The sequence below is a fragment of the Alosa sapidissima genome, chromosome 3 (assembly GCF_018492685.1).
Source record: "Alosa sapidissima isolate fAloSap1 chromosome 3, fAloSap1.pri, whole genome shotgun sequence".
Lineage (NCBI taxonomy): Eukaryota > Metazoa > Chordata > Actinopteri > Clupeiformes > Clupeidae > Alosa > Alosa sapidissima.
This window is the reverse complement of record NC_055959.1, coordinates 29,491,623-29,512,784: the sequence shown is the minus strand read 5'-3', so window position 1 is coordinate 29,512,784 and position 21,162 is coordinate 29,491,623. Positions and strand designations below refer to the sequence as shown.

Here is a 21,162-nt window from a genome sequence, read left to right as displayed (position 1 = left end):
GGGAAATGGCTGCTTTCAAAAAAAAAAAACAATCATGGCTATGGGCACAGAAGCGACAAACATGCTGTGTGGAAAGAGATGTGGCCCAGAGAGTAGCAGGCCACTCAGGAGGGATGGAGCACTGTTGGGTCCCTTCAGCTCCAGCGCAGGTGATGCCTCCTGGACCACTAGATGGAGCTTTTCCCACCTCAAGAGGAGGAACCACTGTCTTACCCCTCTTGTCCCAACATCAGTGGTATCACTCATGAAATCACATACACTGAGAGGACATGCAGAATGAATGGGTTCCAAATATAGCAGACGTCTGCTCAATATAATTATTTTACAAATGCTAGTATATTAGTACAGGTCTCAGTGGACTCCTACTGTACATACTTTTTTGAGGGTGCATTAAAAATGAATAACCATTTGGCTGTGGGGCAGCAATGTCTGTCATGAAGAATATGATATACTTGTTGCTGCAGGCCAGGGACTCCATTGTTTCTGACCACTGAGCCAGTGGGTATTCATGTCTGCCAAAGACATTACCTGCCACCTCCAGGATTACAGGAGATTACGGAGTGAATGGTTTAAGTCTGCCTTACAACAGTGCGCTCACATCTCAGCATGCGAGGTCTGGCCTAGATTAGCTAACACTTCGCCCATGCTGGGAGATATGAGCTTCTCAGAAATGTGTTTGGTTTAGCTCCCTGTCTTGGATCCATATGAAAGGCTGAATACTGTGTTGGTAATATACTGTACGCTGTTGTTGTTTTTTCCTTTCAAGTGCAATGTGGAACAATAGCAGATGGTCGTCCACCATACTTTAGAGGTGAGTGCCCTCCGCTTTAAGCCTTTGTTTTACCGCAATCCGTCTTCGCTCTGTTTAAGAACATGCTGAAGTATCCTCCACTTGAAGTGTTGACAGCACCTTCTGTTGTGCGTGGTGATCATGAGTAGTGGTTCACCAAAAAAATATTTATCTGCCACAGTCATGGCATATTTTTAAAACATATCATTTTTTCCCCCTCACACTCTGTCAACATTGCAAGCCGTGGCAGCGGTTGGCTTTTTCAGCGGCATGTGCACGACGTTACAGCCCACCCTCCCTCCCCTTAACGACCTCAATCCACCGGCTTGAGGCAGCTTGAAGGTCACCCTGAGCTGGCTCTGTGTGGCCACAAGAAGCCCTTGGTAAGCTGGAGAGGGGAAGAGTGGTGGCAGGAGACAGAGGTGAGGCTTCACGGTCCAGCAGAAAGCACTTTACCACAGCAGGTGATGACAGTCCGCATTGGTTCTCTGGCATTAATGCGTGAGACGAGACTTGCTGGTCGAAGGAAAGCAATGGCACTTTGACCCCCGACCAGGAACAGTCAAGTGGAAATGAGGAGACTAGAGGCTAAATTATGTCTCTGTTTAAAAACCCACCACTAATCACTCCCATTGTTAATCAAACTATGGCAACAACCAGCCATGTGCCACCCTCTTATATATGGACGACCGTCATCTGCAGACACCGCAGTGCTACTGTACAGTACATCAGTATGGCAATAAATTGAGTGGAAAAAGGACTGATGAACTTTACCATGTGTATGAGTAACTCATGTCACCGCCATGTTAAGACATCCCTGCTGAGATGTTTCAGCAGCATTATCATGAATAATGCCTCTATTACTGCAAGACATTGTCCCATCATGTCCGGGATTCTCCCTGAAGAACAACCATGGCACCACATTCGCCCCACTCTTTATAGTGGCGAAGGTGTAGTGGGCCAAAGAGCAAGTCAATTCTCTTAACTCCTGGGACTTCTGAAATAGAGATTGGCATTCCTTACTACAGAGTGGATCAGTTTTTTATTTTTGCTATTATAAATGAGTCATGCGGCGCCTGGCTTTGTAATGTGTACATTGCATTGGTAAAAGCATTATCTGTTGGAGCGAGGGCCCTGCCACAGGTCTGTGCCCTCCACAGGCTAATCCAAGATGCTCTTTAAAGTAATCCATTCAAATAACTCTCCGATTCAATTAATTAAGAATCCAAATGGACCAAGGACCAGCTCTTTAGTGCACTCTAAGTCTGCAGAGTGCACTCGCTCGCTGTCCTCTCATGCTTGTGGGCAAAACAACTTTAATTAAACTGAAGCCTGAAAGTTCTGGGGCACATTTAGGAGTCTGAGTCTGTCCTCATTACGGCGGTTTCTTTAGCATGCCGAGCCGGCTGATAATATGCGCACATGCCTCCATTTTGGTTGCATCCATCTTTGTTTTCTGCCTTTGCCTGTTTTTATTTACGTGTTGTGCACAAGACGCATGTGGCTGGCGCATGGGTGGCGCGAAGCAGAGCTGTGAAAATAGATAGACCCCCCCCCCACACACACACACACACACACACACACACACACACCCCACGACAGCCCCCAGTTTGCTGATCACGGCACCACACTCTCATTTCGGCCGTGACAGGTGAAACAGATTACTCTGAAGGGAGGATGCGTGTGTTTGCCTTACTGTATGTGATAAAATCACCTCAAATAAATCACAAGGTCATGAACAGGCTCCCCTAACCTGTGCAAATACACACACTTCTTCTAGCGTCTCACTGGAGGGTCTGTGTTGTTATTTACACTGCCATGATAAAGTGGGTTAAAAATAGTCTAGAACAGAATAGGATAGAATTGACAAAAATACCAAGCAGGATGAAGCCTAAAAAAACCAACAGAAAATGTGATTTAAATAGCCTGAATTCCCTCAAAGCTTGTAGGAACATATTTATTTCATTTAATAAAATAAAATAAATAGTAATACAATGATACTAAATAAATAAAATATTTAAATATCAATATCAAGTTTTTTTTAGCAATTTTTTAGTATTTAATGTCAAAATAAACAAAAACAGTAGTATCATGTTAATGTTAGATTCATATTTGGCTTTGCTAATAACCTTCCTGCATATCATGTAAAGTACGCTATTAAAATGTAAGTCATTTGAGATGAGAAAGGGCTTTAAGCTGATGCAGCATATTGGACCTATTTTACACACTCCCCATATTGATAGTAATGATTGCACAGGAAAGCTAATGGATCTCTCTCTCTATCTATCTCTCCCTCTTTCAATAACTCTATCTATCTTTTACTCGAAATAGAAATGAAGACATTTAGACATTTATCTAATGCAACAGGTTGATTTGTGATGTAACACAACATTAGCTCTGCAGAGGGTATATGTTTACCCATGCAGGAGGAAGCATTTAGCTGGCGGGCCGGCAAGTGAAATATCTTCAGAAGGCCTGGGGACGATAGCGCGTATATGCAGTATAATCACAGCAGTCTCCCCTGGCCCCCCAGTTTAGAGTGGGAGACAGACGCATTCACTGCGAATCAGACCAGATTATGCTCATGTGTGCCTGTCTCACAGGTGCACTTCATGATGATGAGATCACTGACTCTAATAACAAAACATCATTAAAACTGCTGACACATTGCAGAAACACAAGCAAATACATCTTGATTCTCTTGGTGCAGTGATAATGACTACTCCAAATGCCAAGGTCTAAAACTGAAGCAGGACAGCCTAATAACCAAGTCAAGTCAAGTCAAGTCAAGTTTATTTATATAGCACATTTCATACACAGAGGTCATTCAATGTGCTTTACATAAACAAAACCAAACGATAATAACAAATAAAAGCATAGAAGGGCAATATAGTCAAAGAATAGTTAAAAGGTAAAGATCATAATAAAAAGAAAACATAAAACACAAGGTAAAATCATTTAAAAATAAAGAATAATTAGTAAGCAAAAACAAAGGCAAAAGTAGTAAAAAAAGTAATAAAAGACAAAGTAGAATAATTATCGAGGCAGATTCAGAATTTGTAACTCGGCACAGTTAGCAGAAAGCGTCTGAGAACAGTTTGGTCTTAAGACTAGATTTAAAACTGGCTACAGTTGGGGCCTTTTTAATGTCATCCGAAAGTTGGTTCCACAGCTGAGCCGCATAGCAGCTAAAAGCTGCTTCACCATGTTTAGTTCTAACTGTAGGTTTTACTAGCAGGTTTTTCACCTGGGACCTGAGAGGACGAGAAGGTGTGTACTGCTGAAGCATGTCTGACAAGTATTTAGGTCCTGCTCCATTTACTGATTTATAAACAAGCAATAGTGCTTTAAAGTCAATTCTGTGACTTACTGGAAGCCAGTGCAAGGACTTAAGAATTGGAGTAATGTGGTCAGTTCTTTTAGTTTTTGTTAGAGTCCTAGCTGCTGCATTTTGTATCACCTGAAGCTGTTTAATAGTCTTTTTAGGAAGGCCTGTGAACAGTCCATTGCAGTAATCAACCCTGCTGGAGATAAATGCATGAATGAGTTTTTCTAAGTCATGTTTTGACATCAGCCCTCTGAGTTTGACAATATTTTTGAGGTGGTAAAAAGCTGATTTAGTTATCGCTTTCATGTGGCTGTTGAAATTTAGATCACTGTCAATTAATACACCAAGGTTTTTAACAGTATCCTTTGCCTTCAACCCTTTTGTGTCAAGGAGAGTGGCAACCCTAAGTCTTTCCTCATTTTTACCAAATATAATTACTTCAGTTTTTTCTTTGTTCAGCTGAAGAAAATTTTGAGACATCCAGGTGTTGATTTGTTCTATACACTGACACATAGATTCAAGAGGACCATAGTTGTTTGGTGATAGAGCTAAGTAAATTTGTGTGTCATCTGCATAGCTATGATATGAAATCAAATTATTTTGAATGATTTGTCCAAGTGGGAGCATATAGAGGTTGAATAATAGTGGCCCCAAGATCGACCCCTGGGGAACACCACAGGTCAAGGACGTTGGTGTTGAGGTACAGTTTCCGATGGCAACAAAGAAGCTCCTTTCTTGTAGATATGATTTTAGCCAGCTGATAACTATGCCTGTAAATCCAACCCAGTGTTCTAGTCTGTGTAGTAAAATATTGTGATCAACAGTGTCAAATGCTGCACTAAGGTCCAGTAGCACTAGGACTGATGTTTTACCTGAATCTGTGTTGAGGCGTATGTCATTGGAAACTTTAATGAGAGCTGTTTCAGTGCTGTGATTTGCCCGAAAACCAGACTGAAAGTAATCAAAATACCCATTTGATGTTAGGAAGGTGGTTAATTGATTAAAGACTACTTTTTCAATAATTTTGCCAATAAAAGGTAGATTGGATATGGGCCTGTAATTGTTTAGCATGGAGGCATCCAGGTTATTCTTCTTGAGAAGTGGCTTTACAACAGCTGTTTTCAGTGACTTAGGAAAAGTGCCAGACAGCAATGATACATTTACAATTTGAAGGACATCCGCCGCTATGAGGTAACCAAAGATAATGTTAATGTTGTGACAATAACATTTCAGAGGCACATAACCTTGTGTTATTGTAAGCCGAGCTTTATTCTTTAATCTTTATCAGGATCCCCATTAGCTTTCCCAAAAAAGGGTCGCTAGTCTCCCTGGGGTCCTGTAGTAAAAAAAATAATACTAAACATATAGTCAACATTACAAGTGTCGAAATACATTAGAATTACGTCTCATTTGTATTAAAACAAAATCAAATTTAAAAACACAATAATGACAAAAAAGACAAAGTGAAGCCAACACATAGCGACTTATATGGCTGACTCTAACTTGAGAAAATGTTGCCATAGTGACTTCTTATATCTCACACAGTTCTCAATGTTTTTAATATCCAAAGAGAGCCTATTCCACATAACAGAACCCCTGCAGAGGACAGTTAATTTTAATAAGGTAATTTTAATTAGTACAGCTCACTCATTAAAACTAAGGGAAGTATCGTGTTTTTCAGTTGGTTTTCTTTAAACCCTTAAAACTCGTGTTTGTGATTGAGATTACAGTCAGATGCGAAGGTTGGGTGCTGAGGGCATTGATTGTGGTTGGGCCTTTCAGAAGCTTTTGTGTGTCTTTAGTCCTGCAGTGCGTCAGCTGTCAGCCCCTGATGTTTTACAGATAGCATGGTAGGGTAGCACAGGACTCAAGGTGTACCCGGGTGTTTTTCTCAAAAGAAAAAGCTGTTTTTGTTATACGCCCAGCACTTTAGGTTTCAAATAGCTCTCCGTTTCCAGGGTGTTTTTGGCTATAAACAAAGTTGCATAATGTACTGACTGAGAAGGTTGCAGGAGAAAAAGAATTGCATAAAATGTTAGGAAGTTGAGAGGAACAGTCATACCTGCCAATATTTCTAGTGATTTTTTTTTTTACTATTTTCACAAATTCTGAGCTTACAGAGTATTTTTTTTTAATCCATCCCAAATTTGTCCCAGTATTGTTTATTGTGTATTGAATCCAGCTGTCTTTTTTATCTTGATTGTAGGCCTGTATTGTATAGCCTACAACATGTTATGTAAGGGATAATGTACAGAACGCCCATCATCATCGGGAAAATAAGTCCCAAGAGGGCAAACCGGACCCGACACGCCAGTGGAGGGGTCTTGCTTCCCGCTTATTATACAGCTACTTGCCAAAACAAAAAAATAAACTCCACAATATGATATGTCTCTTTACATTATCATTAATAAAAGCTTGGAATGCTGTGTTATACTGTATATGATACAGTGTGCTCCTTAGGCCACTGGCCAACATCTCAGCTAAAAGGTCCCTGTATAGGTCCCTGTATCTACATTAGAGTACGCAGCTTACTGGCACTTTAACAATTTGACTTCAGACATGGCAGGGTTTTGAGGTCAAAGTTATAGGCTCCTCATACCGCAAACAGTATTGAGCTTAAGTTGAATATTGAGTAGGCCTACCTGACTTAACTTACGTATCCATGTCAATAAAATATAGCAGAGGGACCTAGGCTACTGAATCATTTGTAAGTTGAGTGTTATGTAGTTTCATATACCATATATATATATATATATATATTAAACGGCTCTTCACAATGCTAGTAGAACGCTCCATTGACTTGAATGGGATTTCCCAACGTTCTACGGTAAAATAAAGTCATGTAATTACCGCTGCAAACATATAATTACCGCTGTCAATGGCAACGGGTTTTGTGCTGCTGATCATATCACTCCGCAAGTATTCCGGTCACTTCTTGAATCTGAATATAAGGTAAATGTAGACTTTATATGGGGTGATGAACAGAAAATATTTATTTTTTGTTCATGCACTGCATGACTACACTCAGTGACGGATAAATGATATGTGCTTGTTCCTTCTGCTGAAAAGAAGTTAAACTGCTTTTGCTTTTATCACAGCAAGAGCAACTTTTTGGTAAAGGTGGTTCATTAATGCTGCTATGAGTCAGCGTCATAAAAAATGAATGAAACAACAAAAATGTGCACATTTTTCACCTGCAGCAAACACTGTGTGCTGCCAAGTGTCCCCAACAACCCCTCTCCTCACAGGGACAAACTCCACACTGTTCTTACATTTCACTACTAAACAAAAATTGGTAAGTGAACTCCTTTCAAAAGATGCTGGGAAACTTCGACTGTATCTTATCCCTCTACACTTAGTTGCTATGTGGTGTTGCAGAGTTGCATCAGCCAAAGAGACACAGAGTGAGCCCACTCAGACTGAGTGGGCAGATGTGTGTTGGCAGTCAACACATGTGTCCACTGCATTCAGAGCAAACACTGCCAACGTAAAATGCCTGGCAAGACGGTGCATGGCTCAGATCATTTTAATTAAACGAATAAAGCTCGGGCCAGTAGCTCAATATTTGATGTTCGCCAACATCAAATGTTCAAATTCTATCTGATATGCTGCTTAATTTTGACTTTCACAGGAAACATCAAAAGATAATCTCTGCCTTCTTAAAAATGAAAATTGGAATAATTATTTCCATGGACACCCTTTGTCAGTGTGGGGGCTTGTCGAGAACATGAAGAGACAATGATGTCAGTTTTTTTTTTTTGGAAGGGGGTGGTGGTGGGGGGTGGAGGTGAGATGATTATCCTTTGACAGGTGGAAATTATTAAAACATTAAAGAAAACTCAAGTAATGGTGCACACGCAGTTCACAGTATCAATTATGGATATTTTTTGCCTTTCATGTTTCATCCAAACTGTTGCTCTCATTTGCAGAGAATAGAAATTGTAGTGTAGATAATGTGCCGGTGCTGTAGTGTAGTGTAGTGTAGATAATGTGTCGGTGCTGTAGTGTAGTGTAGTGCAGATAATGTGCCAGTGCTGTAGTATAGTGTAGATAATGTGTCGGTGCTGTAGTGTAGTGTAGTGTAGATAATGTGCCAGTGCTGTAGTATAGTGTAGATAATGTGTCGGTGCTGTAGTGTAGTGTAGTGCAGATAATGTGCCGGTGCTGTAGTGTAGTGTAGATAATGTGCCGGTGCTGTAGTGTAGTGTAGTGTAGATAATGTGCCAGTGCTGTAGTGTAGTGTAGTGTAGATAATGTGCCAGTGCTGTAGTGTAGTGTAGTGTAGATAATGTGCCAGTGCTGTAGTATAGTGTAGATAATGTGTCGGTGCTGTAGTGTAGTGTAGTGTAGATAATGTTGCTGTCATGGGCGTATACAGCTATGTAAAAATGGGTAGTCAGAACTTTTTTGATTGTTTGCTTGTTTGTGATCATATCTGATACTGTACATACCAACCATGTAAATAGGCAACTGCCTTATACAACCTGTCCCCAAAAAAGTTGGGACACTTTGTAAAATCTAAATAAAATGATTTGTAAAACATATATACCATATATTTAATTAGGAATAGTGCAAACACAACATATCAGTTGTTGAAAAAGATTCATTTTGTATATTTTTGGGGGAATTGGATGCCAGCAACATGTTTCAAAAAAGCTGGGACTGCAGCGTGTTCACCCCTGTTTTGCGTCACCTCTTCTTTTAATAACATTCTCTAAACATACAGTATGGGAAATGGGTATAGAATGCCAATGTTTTGCCATTCTTGCTCAATATGGGTTTTCAGCTGCTTAATAGTCTGGGGTCTTGTCTTTTTTAATCATGTTTTCTTGTTCCATGATGCTCCAAAAGTCTGGACTGCAGGCAGGCCATTTGAACACCCAGACTCTTACGCTGCAGAATGCAGTTTGACATTGTTTTCCTGAAATATTCAAGGCCCTCATTGAAAAGGAGATGGTCTGGATGGCAACATATGTTGCTCAAAATCTGTAATAATCATTCAGCATTAATTGTGCCTCTCCTTCATCTCAGTCTAACATGAGATTGGGCCCAGACAATATAGCAGCATTGCTGGATAATATCTGAATGATTTCTTTTTTTTTCGGCTCTGAACTCTGCTAAATTACAATAAAGTTGAATCTAATCTAATCTAATCTAATCTTTTTTGCATGGAATTTTAACCAGAATTTGTGGATAAAGCGTCAAACATTGTGTTCAGTTCTCCTGAGCCTTTGCAATGATTTTCACTACAGAAACAGGTCTGTTTTTACGCAGTGCGTGCAATCTCACAAGATCACAGCCATCCAATATGGTTTTCCAGTCATGGCCTTTGCATACAAAGATTTCTCTGGATTCTCTGAATATGTTAATGACATTATGTATTGTATATTATGTATATTGTTGCATTATTTGCCCACACAGTGAATTTAGAGAATTTAGAGAAATGAATACCTCTGCATCTTCACCTCTGAGAAATTAAGCCTCTCTGGGATGTTCTATTTATACCCAATCATGGTGCCGGTTAGTATTAACTTAGTATTGCAAAACTTTCCCTGCCTTTTGTTGCTCCCGTCCTAACTATTTTGAGACGTGCTGCTGGCATGAAATTAAAAATGAAAGTACTGTACAGTATTTTTCATTATTAAAATAGCATACTTTGTCAGTTTCAACAAGTGTTGTCTATGTTCTTTTTAGAACTAAATATGGGTTTTTGTGATTTGCAGATTATCCCATTCTGTTTCATACTGACATTTTATGCAGCATCCTAACTTTTTTGACAATACGGTTGTACTACTTTTATACCATCCATGCATTCTTGGTATACTCATGGTTTATACAGTAAACACTGCACAGCTTTGCTGGGATATTCCGTCTGTAGGTATGGGATGCAGGCAAAGAGTACACTCGGATTCTGAGGAATTTTAAACCTTTCAGACTTGCTATCTCTGACCAAAATGCCATCCTGTGTCATGATGGACTTTACCCACTCACCAATCTTCCTGAGCTTCACTGATCGACTCTTATACACTTTTATACCCTCTGAATGCAATCTCAAAATTAACTTCAGCAGCAAATACTTTCTGCTTGTGAATGTCTTAAACCTCAGCCAACTCAATGATCTCACAATTTGCAGCTGTCCATGAGTTGACCCATTGTCTCTACTCTTACAGCTAAATTGATTGAGACACATGAAGAACACAGATGCAGTAGATATTGTCTTTTGCATGAGAAACATCCATACGGCTGCTATTTTCATGTTCATTTCAGTTCAGTTCAGTCATTGTTCAGTGAATGTCCTTTTGTGACTTTACTGCGTACTAGTGTGTGTACTACTCCCATGTTGTGGATGAGTATTGATCATCTAATCATAGGTGCGTATAATAAATTAGGCATCTTACGCTCACGGCATTTGCCTCCCACTGAATACATCCTTACCAATCTTTCTGTTTGAAAGATTGCTCCTAGTGTTCTGAAGGATTTAGGTGTAACATAAACCACATCCTTTGATAAAGTCATACTGTTGAAAGCATAAGAGTTGAACTTACCCCTGCTTAACAGTTTAAGTTGTCCTTTTAGAAAGCTCATCTCTGGGACTCTCCATCAGCATCTGGTCACACGCTCTGGTGAAACACACAGTACAAATCCATTACCAAACAGTGCCAATGGAATCACTTTCATTCTATTGTGTAAAATGCAATGACACTGTAAAACATTTACTGCGTTGACTACACATCTATAAAACCAGGATGTGCAACAAGGCAATCACCACCAAACATGGTGATGGGAATTCTAATGCAGTGGATTTAATTTTGCCATAAGGCATGGCAATAAAAGATAGCCTCAAAAGCAAAATACAGTAAAAAAAACACACAAAGTAAATAGAAATACTAGTCAGTTAAGCAGCTATAAGGAAGTGCTGCTATCCTCTCTCCCACGATGTGTGCATTTGTCCTTATAGAGCTGTGATGACCCAGCCCTACTGTCCACCGATATCAAAACAATGTTATATTGGTCAAACTATTCATTTCTCCAGCTCTAATATTCTGTGTGCCAGAGCACATGACAATGACAATCAATTTTGCTGCATTAGGGACGGAGCCAGGGAATGGTACTATATTATTCCATTTCACAGTTTATTTTCTTCAAAGAATTAATTTACATGAATTCAGTCTATCAATCTATGGTGAACATGAGAGAGAGAGAGAGAGAGAGAGAGAGAGAGAGAGAGAGAGAGAGAGAGAGAGAGAGACGTGAGAGAGAATGGAGAGCGAGAGATTGTGTGTGTGTGTGTGTGTGTGTGTGTGGTTGGGTTGTAGGGGGCAGACTAATTATGGTCAACACAGCTCTTCCTAACCCCAACCAGGGGAAGGTCAGGAGTTGACCTGATGGCTTAGTCCTTTTAAGAGACAAGGCCACCATAATAAGAAACATAGAAGACCTTCATGTGTTCAGTTAGAATTTATTTACGGGTACTGTAAATCAATATAGGTGTGTGTCATGTAATATTTTTCCCTTATCCAAGCACTGGGTTTTTCCATTACATCCATCTCAGAAGTCAATTTCTCACTAAATGTCTGGGCCAGAGGTTCTCTTTCAGTCCTTCTCAGGTTGTATGACCAAATTAATTATCACCCGTAAGTCACTCCTGTGAACTCACATGGATTTTGATTGTGTTCAAGTGAACATTGAAGTTTGCCAGTTTATGTTTTGGAGGATTAATTCACAAGGAAGGTGTAGTCAGTGGAGCCCAGTCACCTGTGCACATAGGGACCTTAAAGGTTGTATCAGCGATTTCAAGCCCAAAAAAGGTCCAAACATAAATGATCACATTCATCTAATCTTTCCTAACGATCCGCTAGCTGTCTGCCCCATAAGCAGGCCATCAAAAAAACGCGTCTCTGTAGGCGCCTAGGCTCCGAGATCTTTACACAAAAACAATTGCTATCAACAAGGGTTGGCAACCCACTCAAAGGCAAAATAAAGTGTTTCAACCAATAATCGACGAGATGCGCGTTTAGGAGAGTTTTAATTGCACGGGAGGGAGGGGGAGGGAGTAGCGAGCTAGCTCTGTTTTATTTGAACATCAACAAATGTGTTCGCTGATACAACCTTTAATGAAGTGATACATTCACAGCCTCACCATGAAGTCCTGTCCTCATCCCCCAGCCCTTCTCTTTGATTCAGGCTCAGAAACTGTGATGTGGTGAATCAGGATTAGGATGTCTCAGTACTTTTACAGAGGGCTAGACGTGGAAAAAACTGAGCAATATTAAGGCACGTTCTATCACTGCACACAGGCGCCATGGATATCAGGCAGCCATTGTGTCTATTTTTACTCATGTTGGAAGGAGTTTTAGAGTAGAAATGGTTCTTGGACTGGCAATGTAAACTAGATCAAAATGTGAATGCTTGGCATGCATCATGAAAGTGCAATGCTTCTAAGCTATTTGTATAACACCCTGTGGTAGACGCCATGTTTGTGTAAACTTAGGGGTCTGGCAAATAAATACTGAAGGCCCTGTGTCCATAGCAATTTCCGAAGAATCCACATTCAAATTCCCAGCAGGCGTATTTTCTACAGAACGACACTGAGACTTGGGTTCCTCGTGGTTTGTTGATCACCTAATGTGTATGCAAAATACCTCAATAACAAGCCCCCATCCTCCTCCTCCTCCTCCACAAAAAAAATAATAAAAAAAAATCAAGAAAATGTTGTTTTCCCAGAGATGGCTGTACACTCAGGCAGAATTTCAATAAAGCAGAGGACCCACAGATTTTGCTGTTTAATTAGCTGGTGCGGACGCCATTTGCATGTGAGTGAAAGAGGTGATAGTTGGAGCCCCGTCGGCAGCTGCCGTGCAGTGCGAGCCTGTGAGATGCCGCGCGGCGCTGAGGAACCCAGAGAGCGCCCGGGCGAGGGTCCCTGAGTCTTGGGGCCGCTATTCTTTTAATTACTCATCATAATGACTCCATTTAGCCGTTCAATGACCCATTTAATGGTGCTGAACAGGCATGGGAAGAAGCCACGTCCTTGGCAGGGTCGCTCCTGCAGCTGTCCCCCCCCCCCCAGTCCACGCTTGCCCGCCACCAAAACACACTCAGGGAGTTCTCCTGCTCGCACTGGGAGGAGGAGAGGCGCGGAGGAGTTTAAAAAAAACCCACATCCTGTAAACAGATTTTGAAAATATAAATAAAATAAAAAAACATTAAATTGAGGTCAGAGGCACACTCTGGCAGCTTCTATCTGCATCATTTACTAAAAAAAGCATAATGTAGATAAGAGTGTAATTAAAAGAAAGAGTGCCTCAGGAGGTTTATTCGAATTAAATAAAGAGAGAAAAGACAATTACCCTGTGCGCTAGTCATGTTTGCCAAATTAACAGAGATGTGTTCAGAAATAAAAAACCCTGTAAAGGCGTCTCGGGCAAAAGGCTCGCCTTCATCAAAGAGTCCACTCCTCTCACTGTCTCTCCCATGCAGCTTGAAAGCCCTCTTTGTGCGTCTGGCTTTGACAAGCATCTGACCCATATGTGACGCAAGAGTGTGGGCAGGTGGGGTAGGGGGCAGTGGATGTGGCAGAGGGACCAGGGCATGGGAAGGGGGTGCGCTGTGTGTGTGTGTGGGGGGGGGCGGGACATTGCACATAGGCAAAAATAACTCACAGAACGTAACCCACTGCAGTAGCCTGCCATGTGACACGTGTGTGTGTGTGTGTGCGTGTGTGTGTGTGTGTGTGTGCGTGCGTGCGCTAGGCGGGGCACCTTTGTGTGTGTCCTCAGAGACACACAAGTCATTTGAAGCATCACTGAAAAACAGCAGAGAACTTTTGCCTCTTGCCTTTTCATTTGCATGCACACAGGAGACCCCGAGGCTCAGGCTTTGCATTGATCTGCCAATTAATATTGATAAGATGATGTAAATTCAGGGCACACTTGCCAGATAAGAAACAAATAGTCGGCTGTAATATCCAAGAGACATTGTGTATGAAGTTCTGTAATTACGCTGATTTCTGCCAGTACCACAGAAGCACTCTCTGTTCCACATTCCTCTCCATAAGCTCTCGTTTCTTCATCCCTGTAGCCTCATGAAACAACGACTCCAAAGCACAAGGCTAGAAATAATGTATAACATGTCCATTTCTTTCCCCATACAGTATGTTGCCATGCCATTCTGTAGGCTGTTTAATCTCTCCCAAACAAACATAAACTAGCAATAGCTATTTCAAAGGACGTGTTTACTAAAAAAGTAGCACAGAAAGGTTGGAAGATGGTGTAATTATGTCATGGTTTAAGGCTGTTTTTAAGACAGGTTTTGATGTACTTTAATTTGACCATGCAGCTTTGACAGCAGTCTGCCATATGGAAGTGAATGTGAGTACAGGGAAATGAGATCATCGGCACCACAGGCCTCCTCATCAACTTGCCCTTGCCTGTGGTGCGTTCACAACATGGGCGGGTTTGTTTGAATTGCCACGCTCCTCATGTTAACTCTGTCTGCTCAATCTTTTTTATCACCTGACTCTTTTACATATTCACAGTAAAATGACAAAATATTATTGTTAGAGGATACGCTCCTTTCTATACAACAGACTTTCATTCTGCTGTTTGCTCGGCATGGACACAAGGAAGGAAACAAATAACAAGCAGGCAGACAGGCAGGCAGCGAGCATGGCTTGTTTGATCTGTTATGAAAATAACGAAGCCTTGCTAATGAAGGAGACTCGGTTTGCATTGGTTTAAATGGGAGTTAGCCTTGCTGTGTTGTGTGGCTTACGGAATGCCATTTTGTTGAGTGCCAATTGACAGGCCTATTCCAGTGCCACTGCCACTCTCTGTCAAAGTCCTCTTTGTGCGTGAGAGGAACCTGACAAGCGTCGACAACAGAGAAGGGAAAACAATGTCAACGAGGCTTTACTGACTTTTACAATCACTCACTGGGCCATTGAAGTGGAAATTCAACATTTGCCAATTACACATTACATACAGTGTGTCTTTAATGAGGGGGGACCTCAAATGCAGAGAGCACAAAAACGGGATTGTAATTACTCGACAGAACCTCAAGCATCACACATAGAGCGCGACTGTGTTTGATGAAGGCACAGCTCATATGTGTACAAAGAACACTGCACTGGTAGCCTGGGAACCAGAAAAAAGTGCATAAATTCATCAAGGAGAGCTATTCCAAGGGTGCTACTGTGTGGGTTCACACTAAAGAAAGCACGCAAGCAGAGCAAACACAGTGACTTTCAGTTTTGCCAAAGGCCATTTTTTTTGTGGAAGTAAGGAATGCAACTTTGCACACACAAAAGTTTTAAATTGTTATCACTTGCATGAAAACCCCCTATGAAATGATGACAATCTTCCAGGTGTTTCGTAACGCGGCTGGGGGGTTTGCATAAGCCCTGTGAGAACAAACAGAGTACCTGAGCCCCCAGATTGCTGAGTATACAGCCGCACCTATGGGAGCGCCAAGGCAAGGAGAGAACAAGCACAAAGGCCCAAGTCTGTGGAGCTCTGAGCACAGCGCTGTGATGAAGAGGTCGAGTGATTGACAGGCTTCCCACACCTTGGTTAAGATCAAATTCAAGGACCTTTCAAGGACTTTCCAGGCCCAATATCCTTAAATTCAAGGACCTACTGTGTTGTGTTGATAAATTTCAAGCGCGGGCATGGTTAAATCATGTCACCTCAACAGACCAAGGATACCTTGTCACCAAGGGCGTAGGTTTGGTCTGAGCTTTCGTGGGGACACTACCCACTGCCCCCCCCCCCCAAAAAAAAGCCACTCAACTCTTTCACCAGCCACTATAGATATATAAAATGATTAAAATGTGCTACTGTCCAACTATCCATGATTAAAATGTGCTACTGGCCAACTTGATCTAACTATACTGTGTAGCACATAATCTGATTTTGATATGTACAGATATGTAGGCTATATTTAACATTTAACATTTACTTTCTATTTGGTCTGTTATGAAATCACGCATTGACCCATTTAATCACAACTCAGTTTTAATAAACTTAAATACATGCATGATTAGCATTTTGTGAAAACAAAAAAAAACTCTTAACCGTGAGCTGCATGTATATTCTCTGATTCTCATATTTACAGATATCTAGGCGATGTAAGCACAGTTCAGTTTTAAGAAATTTTTAAAGCCGAAAGACCATGTTGAATTTTGCTACAATTTATTTCAAAACCGGATTACTCTGGAACAGCTAACTATACATGGGAATGCATTACACCTTTGTGTTCGGTAAGGTCTGCTGTTTATTCTGATATATGGTTTGTCATGTGTTGCGTGAAGAGTGTGTATTCCACCAAGACGAATGGATGTGGAGATGGGCGCAGAGAATAATTATTACATCTTTTATTCCCCCCCCCCCCACGCAAATCTACGCCCATGCTTGTCACAGTTTTCTTTTATTTTTGGTCACATGACAGGCCTTTTTTATTTTTCATGTTTGTATTTTGCATAAAACTGAACTGAAATAAACTTGTCCTAAACAAGTTAAACTCGTTACCATGAACATGTCGGTTTATTCATCAGAATGTTAAATTAAATATTTGGGCAACAAACACTACACACGGGAAACACGCAGAAATCACGCTGGCCGTATACATGTTAATAAGCGGAATTGTACGTAATTGTATGGATTTTTTTTTTTTTTTCTCAAAAAGAAATTCAAGGACTTTCAAGGACCTCCATTTATTTATGCCTCTTTTCAAAAAATTTCAAGGGCCTTGAATTATTTTTTTTAGATTCACAAACTTTAAAGGATTTCAAGGACCCGTGGGAACCCTGGATTGAGATTGTCTCTGGGAAGAGAGAGCTTTAGTTGGGCCTGATGCAACAACCGTGTCCTCCTGGCAGCACTTTCACCTCATTTCAACACAAGAGGAGTGTTGGGATTCTATTTTAAAACTTTGCCATCTATGCGTCTAATCATTCCTTGGGGACGGATACAAGGGTGGTCAGGTTCATGCAGATGGACCAATCAGGCCCTCGGAGATGGAATACTGAGAAACACACATGGGAACAATTCAGCACAGGACCAATTTCGAGTGACAGAGGCTAAAGCAAGCGATTTGTATGTGACACAGTGATTAAGCACCTACGGGAAATATTTAGACCATGTAATTAATCAAATTTAAATAACAAAGCAATAAAGAGATGCATTTGCATCGCACCAGTAAGGCAGAGTGATATTCAATTTTCGCCTCTAAATATCAGTTAATGAGTAACAAGAGAAGCGACACAAATATCTAGAGGTAGAGTGTATTATTTCCCTGGCAGTTTCAGCGCTGGGCTCCTTATGAGAGACAGGCACGGAAACAGTGAGAGGATCTTTGGGTAAACTTTATTTCACATCTGACTGACTCCATTTTTCAGACATACCTGGAGGTAAGGGTGCGAAGAGCAACATAGTGAGTCTCCCATAACCCCCCCCCCCAAACCCCCGCCCCCCACCCCCACCCCACCCCCACCCCTGAGAGAGAGAGAGCTCTTAGTGCTGGACCGGCGAGTCGCCAGCCCAAAGCAACCTAAAACAAAGAAAAAACAAAAATGGCAAATGGAGAACTGGCAGCGCACTCTCTCTCAGCTACCAAGAGAAAACTTGAATCTCATTTTACAAAGAGGTGATGAATGGCTGACAGTCTATGCTTTTCCTCCCCCCTGCTCTTTAAATGGCCAATTTATAACAAGTGGAGGTGGGAAATTGTAGCTGTTGAGGACAACTGCTCTGCAGAATACAAGATGAACACAGAAAAACATACCCACACACTGTCTACAAAATTTGAAAATAAACACACCACCAGCTCATCAGCTGACCGACAAAACCACAAGACCTGTCCACTCTGATCAAAAGCAGCAGCCTTAAGGACTCTATCCAGGGCCACTCATTAGTGCTCCTTTCCTCTCTGCTCTTGTGTTAGTGTGCAGGAGGAGGACGCCTCCTGCCATGGCTGTCATCTTGCTTCCCTTTAAGTCACTAAGAGGCCTCTGCATATTTTTCAAAACAGACACTCAAGCTATCTTTGCATGTGTTAGTTAGTGCATCAAAAATACATTAGGATGAATATAATACTCTTTAATGTACTCCTCCATTGCTACTTTAAAGAGGTGCTGGTGGTTCAAGAATGATATTCAATTATATAAAGTCAGGGCATCTTCCTGTCAACATTACCAATGTCACTTAGGGTGTTACAGTACCTAAAAGCAGCACACTTAACTTCTGCCCTGTAAAAGCATAGTCTGCTGTTTTCTTCCTTCTCTGTGCGATGGCTGACTTGAAGCTGGGGACTCTTTTGTTGCAGGCTCTTAAATGGAGTCTACTGAGTGGCAGGGAACATGGAGGTCTCATCTCGTGGAGGAGTAAACACAGCAGCAGAATACAGATGCAGCCACTAGCTCAGCTGCACGCACACCAATGCGGCTCCAGGGGTGGACCTTTTCTTTTATTGGTTACCTTTTGTGCTGTATAGATGCTATACAGAGTGGGGAAAGAGCTGCATTATAATGGCTTTGCATGGACAGGAATGTCTCTGCATATAGAGTATTCTAACAATGAGGTGAATGTACTTCTCTGCCATTACTGAGCTGACTAACTGGTCTAAAATGCATCATTACTGGCGCAACACAAAAAGAGCCACTGCAACTTTTGTCAGGAATCAGTGGAGGATCTCCAAAGTGATTGACATATACTGTGATTAGCTATTATACGAGATATGTAGGGTGGAAAAGTCAAGTCAGCCATAGAGTAAGGGGTGAGTGATGTTTCCCACTCTTTGGGTCATGAGTGCTTTGAGCATCCTCTCTCCGTAGCACACGGGCCTGCGGAGTTAGTACTCTACAGTACAGTACATTCCCCTCTCTTATGAGTGATCCAGGATTGCGCCTGAAACTCACTGGGAAACAACCTCCTTTGAGGTGCAGTATGTAATGGAAGTGATGACTACTATATGAAGGGACGAAAGCTCAATTTGCAGTATAGATAGGTTTGTCCAGCATTAGCATTAAATTGAATATAGCATTAAATTGAATATACGTGTAGACCTGAACAAAGGTCTTATGCAAGTCAACTGTGAATAAAAAAAAAACATGACAATTCGAGAGCAACTGTCACATATTGAAAATGGCACAGCGATAGCACAGCAGTCAACAAGAGATTGTTTAACCTTTTGGCTCAAAGACATCAAAGGGTGCCTTGCCAGACACACACGGGTGCGCGCACACACACACACACACTCACACGCACATACACACACACACACACACACACACACACACACACACACACACACACACACACACACACACACACACACACACACACACACACACACACTAGGGTTTGGCAAACAGCATTTTACACTAACATTGCTAAAATCAATCTTATTTTGAAGCACTGTTCATATAGTTACATTACACATGTTAATACCTTACATTACACATGCTGAACAGAGCTGTTAAATGTTTCCGAATACTATGCAGCATGCTGTACACTGTACAGTACACCACTGAAAACAAGGAAGAGCAACCTACCAGCCTGAAACAAGCCAACAACATTTGTTCATAAATTATTAAACGGCCAAGAGGGCAGATCATTTACGGTTAGATGGTGTATTTTTAGATCACAACAACTCTTGATGTTCGCTTTGCTATTAATTAAACATGGATGTGTTGTGTGATATTATTTCATTTATTGTGCAACGTAGAGGATTTGTTACTCCGTGGCCTCCCCCAAGGTTGCGAAAGTGAGAAGTGCAGCACTTCACAGCCTAATCAGTGGAGGGAGAGGGAGAGGAAGAGAGAGAGAGAGAGAGAGAGAGAGAGAGAGAGAGAGAGAGAGAGAGAGAGAGAGAGAGAGAGAGTAAAAGTGAACCTAATTATCCTCCTTTCTCACGGGGCAAAGTTTTGCTGGGAGTCTGTGCTCATCAGTGATCTCTGGCTCATTCCGAGGCCCTGGATGCTGAAACGGTATTGGAACAGCAAAGACCTCGCTGACCACCTCAGGCTGCTCTAGCTGGTTCAGTGCAATCAGCTCTGGCTGTAAGGTGTCCAACACCAACGCTACTCTCTGGCTGCTACTGCCCCTGTAGTTTGTGCATCTCTCTCTCTCTCTCTCTCTCTCTCTCTCTCTCTCTCTCTCTCTCTCTCTTTTTCTCTCTCTCTCTCTCTCTCTCTCTCTCTCTCTGTGTGTGTGTGTGTCTTTGGATATGTCTGCAAATATGAAAGAATGCAGCTGGAATATAATACCAATTTGTGAACACTTAAACAAATCCTTTGGTGGCAGACTCTGAGAAGTTGAAGGTCCAGGTGCACCTTTTCGATATGTATGCTGTGGATGAGACGGCCCGATAATCTCTCGTCGGGGCTAAAATGAAAAGGCCGCCTCCATTTACACTTAGACAACTTGGGCATCAGTGAATAGACGGGGGTGAGCATCGGCATTACGTCTGCAAGTGAGGCTGGACTCCAACCCAGCCAGTGTAATTCAGCAGACAATGAGCAAGATCACTCAAGTCTCCGCTGAGCACTAGTGCTGAGTCACGCTGGTCTCTTCTGTCTCGTTCTCCCCCTTTGATAACATCTCACCATCCCATTTAACGCTTGGCCAAAGGAGAGGGAATGCTCGCAATTAAATACTTTAATGTTTTACACAAAAAAGAGCACCCCCCCCCCCCCAATGAATTATTGCAGACGATTTTAATAATATGACAAGGCTTAACAAAAGGTGCCTGCGCCGACGGAGAGCTAAAATGGCTGCTATTACGCCGTCACTGCCAGCCAACCACAACTGCAAAAGGAAGGGAAAAAAATCTCAGCAGCCTTGAAAATCTGCTGCTGTCTTTCATATATTATTCATATATCGCTGATAAACTTGAATGAATTATTCATTCTTCTCAATCAGCTCTGATAATAAAAAAAACACACAAATTGCTACCGAAGCGTTTCACACAGAGACAAGCGAAAGTACACATGTAGCTACACAATCCTGTTGCCGTGGCAAAATATTTTTTTTTTGGGGGGGGGGTT

General features: G+C 41.6%; 1 protein-coding gene across 3 annotated transcripts in view; it reads right to left on the bottom strand.

Moving 5' to 3' along the window:
• elfn1a (extracellular leucine-rich repeat and fibronectin type III domain containing 1a) overlaps nucleotides 1-21,162 on the bottom strand; it is a 72,227-nt gene that overhangs the window by 23,060 nt on the left and 28,005 nt on the right. For all 3 annotated transcript variants that reach the window (XM_042085364.1, XM_042085365.1, XM_042085366.1), the window contains exon 2: nucleotides 10,664-10,738. The gene's annotated coding sequence lies outside the window, so the exon portion shown is untranslated. The remainder of the gene's footprint in view (nucleotides 1-10,663; nucleotides 10,739-21,162) is intronic.